Below are 12,210 nucleotides of genomic sequence, written 5' to 3'. Positions count from 1 at the left end.
AGAAGTGAAAAAAATTTGAGTTGTAATCAAATAAAACTTACAATAAGTTTAATAAGGAGCGTGTCATCATTGTTGTTTTGCAAGAAAGAGGCATAGGTTGGGAGGCTGAGGCAGGAGAATGGCGTGAACCCAGGAGGCGGAGCTTGCAGTGAGCTAAGATCGCGTCACTGCACTCCATCCTGGGCGACTGAGCGAGACTCCGTAGGCGAGTGGCTCAGTGAATGATTTGTGGGAAAATAGGGTGCTCCTTTTCTAGAGTCAAAGTAAGCATTTCTAGAGCTAACTTGGGTAAACAGTGAGCTTATAAAAAGGGAGGGGAAAAAAGTTTGTGGTTCCTGGCTTGTCTTTCCCCAAGAGAAGGCAGGAGTCAGCCACCGTTCTTTTCCCTCTATTAGATTAGGCCACGTAGCCACCAACATTCCAAATTACTGTTGGTTGATTTCCAGTCTGAGGGTGAGAGATAGGCATAGAGGCCCTGGGCCCACAGGCAGTGCACATCTCTTGCTGGGGACACCTGGAGGCAGAGTCAGCTCAGACCTTCTGAAGTAGACATGGCTCTTTTCTTCTTCCACCAGGAGCCAGCCCACTTCGTCAGCTGCGATGGAGGTCGGCCCACAGCGCTTCTCTCCACAGAAGAGGCAGAGGGCAAAAGTGAGGAGACTTCTGCTAGATCAGAGTGATTCCTTCACAGCTGCCAGAAATGCTGTGAAAGAAAGTTCCATTCAGGTAGACCCCCGGCAAGGATCAACCGGTGCATGTGAGTTATTCACTAACACAGAAGCCATTCTAGACATGCATAGACAATGTAAGAATGAAGGCTGGGCGCAGTGGCTCACTCCTGTAATTCTAGCATTTTGAGAGGAGGAGGCAGGCGGATCACTTGAAGTCAGGAGTTCCAGACCAGCCTGGCCAATATGGTAAAACCCCGTTTCTACTGAAAAACACAAAAATTAGGCCGGGCGCGGTGGCTCAAGCCTGTAATCCCAGCACTTTGGGAGGCCGAGACGGGCGGATCACGAGGTCAGGAGATCGAGACCATCCTGGCTAACACGGTGAAACCCCGTGTCTACTAAAAAAAATACAAAAAAAACTAGCCGGGCGAGGTGGCGGGCGCCTGTAGTCCCAGCTACTCGGGAGGCTGAGGCAGGAGAATGGCGTAAACCCGGGAGGTGGAGCTTGCAGTGAGCTGAGATCCGGCCACTGCACTCCAGCCTGGGCGACAGAGCAGACTCCGTCTCAAAAAAAATAAAAAATAAAAAATAAAAAAAACACAAAAATTAGCCTGGTGTGGTGGCTCATGTCTGTAGTACCAGCTACTTGGGAGGCTGAGGCAGGAGAATTGCTTGAACCTGGGAAGTGGAGGTTGCAGTGAGCCGAGATCGCGCCATTGCACTCCAGCCTGGGTGACAAAGCAAGACTCCGTTTCAAAAAAAAAAAAAAAAAAGTAAGAATGCCAATAAAAGAAGATTTGGTTAAACTATAGGCAAAGTCTTCCAAATACTTCCAAAATATGATTTGGAAGAAACTGGAAACGTCTGGTTAATACATAACCATGTGAAATGCCTCTTATTGTTGACTCCATTATTGAGTAACAGAGCTGTGAATAGTTTTTCTTATTTTGTTTCAGAACTGCAAACTTTATCCCGTATCCCTATTTAGGTATATCTGATTTATCTAAAAAAGAGTGAGGTGAAAGAAGAATTATAAATTGCTAATTCCAAGGCTTATTAAAACAAAGGTGACAAAAGGGTAGGTCTCGTGATGGGACACATAGAAATAAAGGTTTTTCCCCCATAGCTGGAGAAAATCCTGCTGTTGTGTTAGATAATTTTTAATATAAAAAATGACTATTGAGAGAATGTGATTAGAATAAAAGTTTAAAAACTGCTTTCTTTTTAATAGAATATTTTAAAAATACAATAGTAAAAAGCAGAGATGTACAGTTATATAAAAATAATACACGCAGTTAAGTTGCAGGTGCTTAGGTGATTTCTAAGCATTTTAGGTAGCATTATCAAACATTTTCCTAGTAAGACAAAGGGAAGAGAAATTTTTTTTTACAGGGGGCATGGAGAGGAAGAAGGGAAGGAATGAGATGTCACTTTGGAACAGAATGTTTCTTAGGTAACAACAGGTCACATTTGCCAACCCTGATTTCCTATTACATGTTCAACCCTCTTCTGAGTTCCAAAATGCATTTCATTCAGACAACATTTATTGAGTGCCTAATATATGTCCATCAGATTTAAGGCTGCATTCTGAATCCCCTGCCTGTGTATCCAAAGGCATATTTTACATCAGAGGGGGAAAACGATAAACATGTATTATTTTCCTGCCCATCCCTGTTTGATGCACCTCCAAATCTGTTCTTTCCCCTGTTTGGCCATCTAGCTAATAGAACACGTGCACCCTGCCTCCCAGGCTAAGAACCTGGCTCTCTGTTGCATTTCCTCTTTTACTTACCACATTGTAGTCAGTCACCAAACCCTGTTAAGACTGCTCTCACTTGTGTTTTGCCTCTCATCTCCATCTTCTTGAACTCTGCGTTGAAAAAGACTGTTACCATCTCTAATCTGAATTATTGCGTTTGCTTTCTAGCCTCATCTGAGTTCATTCCCTTCAACATAACAGCCAAGGAGTTTGCCTCCCACAAAGTAGATCACATTATCTTCCTGCTTACGTTTCTGTAGGCTTAAATACCTGCAGTCTAACTTTCAGCTGTGCTCTGCCTCTGGAAAAGCACCATTTTAAAATGATTTGTCTTTTTTCCTATCTTTCCCTGACACTCCACTGGAACATTTTGAGGACAGGGTCATGTGCTTTCATATTTGTATCCTTCACCCGCAGCCCAGCAGCAAGTAAGTGCTCAGCAGCTATTTGTTGAATAGGATAGACTTGGGAATGGGCACAAGGGAAGAGAATAGACATAGGAGAAGAATAGAGGGAGCCAGTTCTCTTCCGAGGGGTTGGCAAAGCTCTTCATGAATCTTTTCCCCCATGCTATTCCACTGCTCCCCTTATTCTGACAGGAGTGGCAAAGGAACTTGACCCCACCATGCAGTAAGTCTTCCTGCTAAGCTGATAAGTACGCTGAAGTGTAAAAATTGGAGAGGTTTCAGTTAGAGTGCCTGTGAGCTCTAAACAGAAGTATTCTTGCCTTGGATGGCCCAGGAGTGGACTCATGGGCACCCCTTAGTGGGAGTTATAAAGTATAAAGTCTGCACATGGCAGACTTCTATTAGTATCAGCCTCTGACTTATGTTAAATACACAGTAATATCTGGAAGCATACATACATATTTTTCATAGATTCAAATAACACAAAACTGGCTATAAAGCCATTGTCTATAGAACAAGTCCTGTGTTTCTGATGGTTTCCATTATGAATCCTATGAAAGAAGAAAAATAAGGTAGTTTAAGAGCTGATGAATGAACTCTCTTGAAGAGAAAGTTGTTTAGCAAAACACCTTAATGGGTAAACCATTTTGGTTCTGAAAAGATTGTTTGTAGGGCTAGTACAGAAAGATCAAAAAGGGAGACCAAAATAATCAAACCATTTCTGTGTAAGAAATGGGCAGAGAGTTTATGGACTGAGAAGCTAGACTGGAAAACGAAGGAGGTCAAGGAAACAAGAAAGAGACCTGCCCTGCCTAGAGACAGAGAGGCCAGACAGACCTGCCCTGCCTTCTTGACAGAGACCACTCAAAATCCTCCATGTAGGAATGATCCAAGCACACTTAGGACTAGAGATGTATGCATTGGACACACTTAGGACTAGAGATGTATGCATTGCTGCTATAGTTCACAGTGATCTAATCCTCTTCCATTGTCTAGAACCATAAGCAAAGCCCCCTCATGCATAACCTTCAGTGTGAAGGCAGTGCTTTGGAGAGTGAAAGCACCATAGTCGTGCTGAGAAGGACAACATGAAGTAGACAATAACTAGTATACAAGAAAGGTGTAAAGCAAATGGAGTTTAAGAATTCAAGAAGTAAGTGGGATCTTGGAGACAGAGGCAACTAATAGAAATGTAAGTGCTCAGTCACATCCCACACCCACACCAAATGTCCCTGGGGAGAAATAAAGGTTCTTCCCCCACTGTACTTGGTGTGGTGTTTGAACCCACTTTAACTAGATCTGAAAAGACATTGTATTAGTCCATTCTTGCACTGCTATAAAGAAATATCTGAGACTGGATAGTTTATAAAGAAAAAAAGTTTAATTGGCTCATGGTTCTGCAGACTATGTAGGAAATGCGGCTTCTGGTAAGGCCTCAGGAAGCTTTTACTCATCGTGGAAGGCTAAGTGGGAGCTTACATGTCACATGGTAAAAGCAAGAACACGAGAGAATGGAGGTGGGGAAGGTGCCACACACTTATAAACCACCAGATCTCAAAAGAACTCACTATCGAAGCACCAAGCCATGAGAGATCTGCCCCCGTGAACCAAACACCTCCCATCAGGCCCCACTCCAGCACTGGGGATTACATTTCAACATGGGTTTTGGGTGCCGACAAGTATCCAAACTATATCAGACATAGTGAGTAGCTTTATTTGGATAGCCAAAAAACTGGAAACTATCCAAATAGATTCACCAGTGGTTGAATGGATAACCAAACTGTCATACATCCATACAATAGAATAGAATTCAATAATAAAAAAGAAATGAACCATTGATACGCACAACTTGGATGGACACCAAGAGCATTAGACTAAGTGAAAAAACCTAATCTCAGAGTTTCAAACTGTATAATTCCACTTAAAGAACTTTTCAAAGGCACAAAATTATAATGATAGAGAATCAATCAGTGGTTGGCAGGGTTGTTTAGGGATAGGGTTGTGAGAGGGTATGACTGTTAAGCGGTAATGTGGAATTTTTCTTTTTTTTTTTTTTTTTTTTTTTTTGAGACGGAGTCTCGCTCTGTTGCCCAGGCTGGAGTGCAGTGGCGCGATCTCGGCTCACTGCAAGCTCCGCCTCCCAGGTTCACGCCATTCTCCTGCCTCAGCCTCCCGAGTAGCTGGGACTACAGGCGCCCACAACCGCGCCTGGCTAATTTTTTGTATTTTTAGTAGAGACGGGGTTTCACCGTGGTCTCGATCTCCTGACCTTGTGATCCGCCCGCCTCGGCCTCCCAAAGTGCTGGGATTACAGGCGTGAGCCACCGCGCCCGGCCTGGAATTTTTCTTGTGGTGATAGAATAGTTCTGTATGCCAACTGTGGTGATCTTTACATGAATCTGTACATGTGATACAATTTATAGAACTGTATATATATTAAAAACTGGTGAAATCTAATTAAGGTCTGTACTTAATACTGTACCAACAGCAATTTCTGAGTTTTGAAAATAAGAGTGTTTCATTGGAGGTAGCTGAGTAAAATATATACAGACACTGTACTATTTTTGCAACTTCTTGTGAGTGCGAATCTTAAATTATTTCCAAATAAAAAGGTATAGATAGCCAACTCTCATTATTTGTGTTAGCTATGCTCTCTGAAGTCTCTGTGAACATTCAATTAATGAATACTGAACCATTGCTCCTAGGAGACGTACAGGGCTAGATTCCTGCAAGCCTTTGGCCACAACATTATTGCCAACTGATAAATATATAACCCTGTTTTATGGATGTTTCTGTTTAAATATTTAACATCTATTTAAAATCTGTTATTGATTTATTAACACTGAACTCACAGGCAGCAGTACTATAACTCATGCCTGAATGAAGCTTATCTAACATGTGTATTTTCTCTGTAAGGCACATCACAGCCTTCTAAAATTTAGGAACACTGGACAGCTCTTCAACACTACGCATGGGCCCATTTTAAGCAATGAAACCACAAACAAAAGCACAAAAATGTGAACAATATGGCACTAAATAAACCACCAAAAGGACATGTTTACAGTATGACAGTATACAAGCTGATATTATACAATAAGGCAGACTGTTGCCTTGTTTTAACTCAATTGGGACTGTATTCATCAAGCAACTCAAATTGCCTGTATTCATCAGACATCTGCTGCTCTGCACATGTCCACAAATGACCATGAAATAACTATAAGTATTGATTTTAAGATTACAAATAAATTTTAGTGAGTAGGTAAATTCACAAATACAGATTCTGCAAATAATGAGAATTGACTGTACATGTCTATATATGTCCATATACGCATATGTGCACATATGTGTACTGTATTAGTTTTGCAACTTTAAGCTACCCAGTTTATGCTATTTCTTATAGTAGCAAGAATGGACTAAGACCACAGGATGAGGATAGTGGGAAGGCATTCTAGGTATTCTTGAAGTCATACTTCCCAGCTTTCTGACTGTCTAAAAAGCCCTCGTGATCACATTATATTTGAGTGCTTTGTTAATAAAGGCTAAGAATATACATAGTTCTGTGAAAAGAATTATGTATATAGTTCATATATTATATATGTGTATATATGATGTATATACATATATCTTTTTATATGTTGTGGTGACTGCAGAAGAAGCTGGAGCCCAAATTTATGTAATGATATACATATTATATAATAAAACTGTAAATGTCATCTCAATGGGAAAAACAATGTCTGACAAATTGACATAAGAATCTCTCACATTTTCTTTGTAGTTTAGATATTTGCAGACTTTTTCTGAATTATGGGATTTTTTTTGTCTAAACTTTAACTGCTGTGCAAAGGGGTGGCTTTTGTCAGCATTATTCAGAAGGCCATGTTGGTTTTTCTTTTTTTCTTTTTCTTTTCTTTTCTTTTTTTTTTTTTTTTTTTTTTTTGAGATGGAGTGTCTGTGGCCCAGGCTGGAGTGCAGTGGCACAATCTTGGCTCACTGCAACTTCCGCTTACCGGGTTCACGCCATTCTCCTGCCTCAGCCTCCCGAGTAGCTGGGATACAGGTGCCCACCACCACGCCCAGCTAATTTTTGTATTTTTAGCAGAGACGGGGTTTCACCATGTTGGGCAGGATGGTCTCCATCTCTTGACCTCGTGATCCACCCACCTCGGCTTCCCAAAGGGCTGGGATTGCAGGAGTGAGCCACCGCACCCGGCCGCCATGCTGATTTTTCAGCCATCAGTCACTGCTTTTTATGCCCCATTCTGTTTCGAACTCATAGTTAAATGTCTGAGCTTAAGTGCACAATTACCCTAACTCCAGCTTTTTCTTCCAATGACACACGTATGTGTGTATGTGTATGTGTGTACTCTCCACCTAGTGTAAGGGTTTGTATATAGATAGTATGCTATGGCCTGAATGTCGGTGTCCTCCCAAAGTTTGTATGTTGAAATCCCAACTCCTAAGGTTAGGAAGTGGGGCCTTTGGGGAGGTGATTAGACTACGATGTCAGCGTTCTCATGTATGGGATTAATGCTCTTGTGAAATAGGATGGAGGGAACCCATTCATCCTTTCCATGTGAGCATACAGGGAGAAGGCACTGCCTATGAACTAAGAAGCTGGTCCTCACCAGACACTGCATTTGCCAGCACCTTGATCTTGGACTTTCAACCTCCAAAATTTCAAGAAATAAATTTCTCTTGTTTGTAAGCTACCCAGTTCATGCTATTTCTTATAGTAGGCTGAATGGACTAAGACTGTAGGATGAACAGAGTGGGAAGGCATTCTAGGTATTCTTGAAGTCATACTTCCCAGCTTGCTGACTGTTTCAAAAGCCCTCCCTGATAACATTATATTTGAGTACTCTGTTAATAAAGGCTAAGAATATACATAGTTCTGTGAAAAGTAACAGCTGTTTCTCCTCCTCATTGGAACTGCATGCCTTTAACTGTTAGAAAAGGTGGGGTTTTAAAGATCCCAAGAGGAATCTCATTTCTTGCTATTGTTAGGAATTACCAGAGCTCTTTCCTGACCATACTGGGAACGATCTTTTAGTGATGGTGAGTGAGAAGCTCATTTTGACAGTCTGGAATGACCCTTCTCATACTTGGTATCTATAACCATTATACTCTCCATTATGAGTAAATTGCTTTCCTCGACTTTGGCTTTCTCTAATCCCTTGTAGGCACATGCTAGTTCTGGAACTCTGAGAGAGTCTCTGGTTAGTGTATTTCTGAGAAGTTAGATAAGGCCAAGCTTTAGTTAAGCTCCACATAGCTGAGTGACATAGAACTGTTTTTGGCTGAAAGCCCTTTAATTTTCCAAGGCTCAAATGGAATCATTTAAAATGTAAAATGTATGAACATCTTTCCTCTGAATGAAATGGTACGCTTTTTCTTGGCTTCATTTCCTCTAGACATAAAAATTAAGACTCACCAGTACCAGCGATCAGTAATGTTGTACATGTTGCCAGACTTACAGATTAGATAAGCATTTTGGTTTCCAGTAGTGTTTTCATGGAATTATCTCTATTCAGGTCAAATTCTATTTTGAGAACTCCAGCTGATTCAACAGCCCACAATTTGTACTTTTGGTCTCAAAGTAAATACTTGACTTAAGTCGGGAGAACTGCATTTCAGCATGTGAGCCCTGACCCATGTAATTTTAAATACCCATCAATCCCTACTATGGGATGTAACTGAATGGATCACAAGCTTTGTAGGTTCATGCAAACAGAGGGTAAAGCATTCAGGCCATTTCCCTTCCAAAGCAAACAGTGTGAGTCTATTGGTCTAAGCAGCAGTCGCCAGTTGGGCTTTGTTTCTTCCTTCACTACCTTCCGCTTTGTGTTGTGGGGCCCTGAGTGCAGAGAGATGAAGGAAGAGGACTTGAAAAAGGGCATACAACTGGTTTAGCATGTCTAGATGCAGATGTAAACTTGTGGTAAAGATGTATTCAAGAATACAGAAACACCGGTCCTCAAGGTGTAGGGATTTACAGCCTGATAGGAACATGGATCCCACCAGAACCTTCCATGTCTCCTAAGACACAGGGCAGAGAGTGTGGGACAGAGAGAGAATTCATGCAGGAACTGAGTCATTACAGCATAAAGAGTTAGCATTAACCTCAGGGTTAATTAGGAATCTAGGAAGCTGATTTGCAAGCAGGTAGAAGAGGAGTATTCACAGCCAGTAAAGATGGCACACTGTGAAGTCCAGAAATGAAACCAAATCAAAATCTGAAGAGACAAGGTGATCATTAGAGACAGCAATAGAGACTCAAGTACATAGCACTTTGGTGAAATTGCTGCTCGCTTGCCCAAAAGGAAGCCCTCAAGGCATGTCTGCTTTGACCCAAGGATGCCATACATTCAGTATGTGGTAATCCTGGAGTCAATGCTTGAAAATGACCATTAATGATAAAATAGTCATTATAATAGCTACTTCTTATTGAGTGCTTACTGTGTGCTATGTACTAACTTTAGGCACTTTATATACCTACACCTGGTCTTATGCAATCTCCACAACTTCACTGTAGAGTGGGCTTGTTTCTGTTTTCTGGAAGAAGAAACTGAAGCTCAGAGAATTTTAGGAATTTATATTAGTTCAAGCAGTTTCTGAGTGATAGGATTAGAATTTGAAAGCATGTCAATCTAACTTCAAAGCCTATGTTCATAACCACTAAGCTACACTGGATCTCAGTATGGCATCAAGTGGCATGTAATTTAAATAACTAGAATTACCATCTGTAATTCTAATTAGCTAGGGTCTTTCATATTGCAAGGAACAGACTCCCTAGCTATCTTAGTTAATGAAGAGTTAGTGCAATAAGAATACATAAGGAAGTCAGAGTAGAAAAAAAAATTGCAGCCAGGCCTCAGAGAACCAAAATGTTTGCCATATTCAACTGTAACCCAAGTGGCCTTACACCAGCTTCACCAATGGTCCCCACAGAAGGCAGTTATGCTACCTTATTCAGTAATCTACCATTATTGGGGCTCAGTTACTCCACTTCACCTCTTCAACTTTCCTGGAGACTATGTACATTTTATTCACTTTCCTTTCTATGGTATGATGCTTGCTTACTCCTAGCTTCTATAGTCCCATGATGACTGCTGTCTAATGCATTTTGTTTACTGACTTGTCTCTATCATCTTTTCCTCCCTAATGTCTGTGTTTCTCTCTGTCAGGCACTCATGCTCCCTGAGAGGCAGGAGCTAATCACCAGCCAGGATAAGATATTCACATTGAACAATGTTAGGCCACTTCATAGGCTATAGTCAGCCTACAGAGCAGCCTTTGGGTGAGGTAATTATTCTTGGCCCAGCCAGCTGTGAACTTCTACATGGTGACCTGTGCACAGAGAATCTCTCATAACGGGCAGTGGGTACAGTGGGCACCTTATCTGACTTTCATTTTTGGATAAATTACATTTCCCTAAGTATTATCCCATGTACAATTGAACTCTAGTAGCCTATCCTGCTGTAAGCTGGGTTGGGACGACCCGGAGACTCTCTTCTAATATCCCCTGTCAAGCCCTAAGCCACGGAGAGATCAGAGCCTAATGTTTTTATAAGGCCCTCAGCATGTGGTTGCATGTCATTGAGTCTATGTTTCTGCATTTTATATCTAAGTATATATTTTTGTCTGGCTATATGTTCTTAGTTTCTCTTTCCTTCCCACTGAGATAAAAACAAACAAACAAACAAACAAAAAACCCTGAAAACTCCTCTTTGATGTGGCGCTGTTGAGCTCTGTCTGTTCTTAAGGCACTAATAAAAATGGTAATAATATCGCTTTTTATAGCACATATATGCTTTTAACACTTTGGGTATTCAGTTTTGTGAGGAACAACTTTATAACATGAATAATTTTGAAATTGACCGCTATCTGCAGGGATGAAAGGGTGCCCATTTTCCCGATTGCTTTAGTTTTTAGATTGTGTTTTATGCATCTTGTCATATGGAAGTAATAGTACTACATACTATTCACAAAGACATCTAATGCAATCTGAGAATTTGAGTCTTTGAGCCTTCTATTACTACATTATGAAACTATTACAATAAGATGTATGTTTTACTCTTCTTTTGTTCCCTATGGTTCTTAACATGGTGATCTGAACATAACTACTTTTAAAAATATTTGTCAATGATTAAATGAATGAACAATTAGAAATGTGACCTGTAGGGATCCATTCCAAGATGGCTGAATAGGAACAGCTCCGGTCTGCAGCTCCCAGCGTGATCAATGCAGAAGATGGGTGATTTCTGCATTTCCAGCTGAGGTACCTGGTTCATCTCATTGGGACTGGTTGGACAGTGGGTGCAGCCCATGGAAGGTGAGCCGAAGCAGGGCAGGGTGTTGCCTCACCCAGGAAGTGCAAGGGGTCAGGGGATTTCCCTTTCCAAGGGAAGCCGTGACAGACTGTACCTGGAAAAACAGAACACTCCTGCTCAAATACTGCACTTTTCCAATGGTCTTAGCAAATGGCACACTAGGAGATGGTATCCTGCGCCTGGCTCAGCAGGACCCATGCCCATAGAGCCTTACTGCTAGTGCAGCAGTCTGAGATCAACCTGTGAGGCAGCAGACCAGCAGGGGGAGGGGTGTCTGCCATTGCTGAGGCTTCAGTAGGTAAACAAAGCAGCCTGGAAGCTCAAACTGGCTGGAGCCCACCACAGCACTGCAAGGCTTGCTGCCTCTATAGACTCTACCTCTAGGGGCAGGGCATAGCTGAACAAAAGGCAGCAGAAACTTCTGCAGACTTAAATGTCCCTGTCTGACAGCTCTGAAGAGAGCAGTGGTTCTCCCAGCATGGTGTTTGAGCTCTGAGAACAAACAGACTGCCTCCTCAAGTGGGTCCCTGACCCGCGTGTAGCCGAACTGGGAGACACCTCCCAGTAGAGGCTGACTGACACCTCATACAGGCGGGTGCCCCTCTGGGACAAAACTTCCAGAGGAAGGATCAGGCAGCAATATTTGTTGTTTTGCAATATTTGCTGTTCTGAAGCCTCCACTGGTGATAGATACCCAGGCAAACAGGGTCTAGAGTGGACCTCCAGCAAACTCCAACAGACCTGCAGCTGAGGGACCTGACTATTAGAAGGAAAACTACTAAACAGAAAGGAATAGCATCAACAGTGACAAAAAGAACATCCACACAAAACCCCATCTGTAGGTCACCAACATCAAAGACCAAAGGTGGATAAAACCACAAAGATGAGGAGAAACCAGAGCAGAAAAGCTGAAAATTCTAAAAACCAGAGAGCCTCCTCTCCTCCAAAGGATTGCAGCTCCTCAGCTGCAATGAAGCAAAGCTGGACAGAGAACGACTTTGATGAGTTGACAGAAATAGGCTTTAGAAGGTCGGTAATAACAA

This window comes from Macaca mulatta, chromosome 8 (genome assembly GCF_049350105.2).
Source record: "Macaca mulatta isolate MMU2019108-1 chromosome 8, T2T-MMU8v2.0, whole genome shotgun sequence".
NCBI classification, from domain to species: domain Eukaryota; kingdom Metazoa; phylum Chordata; class Mammalia; order Primates; family Cercopithecidae; genus Macaca; species Macaca mulatta.
This window is presented reverse-complemented; position numbering follows the sequence as displayed.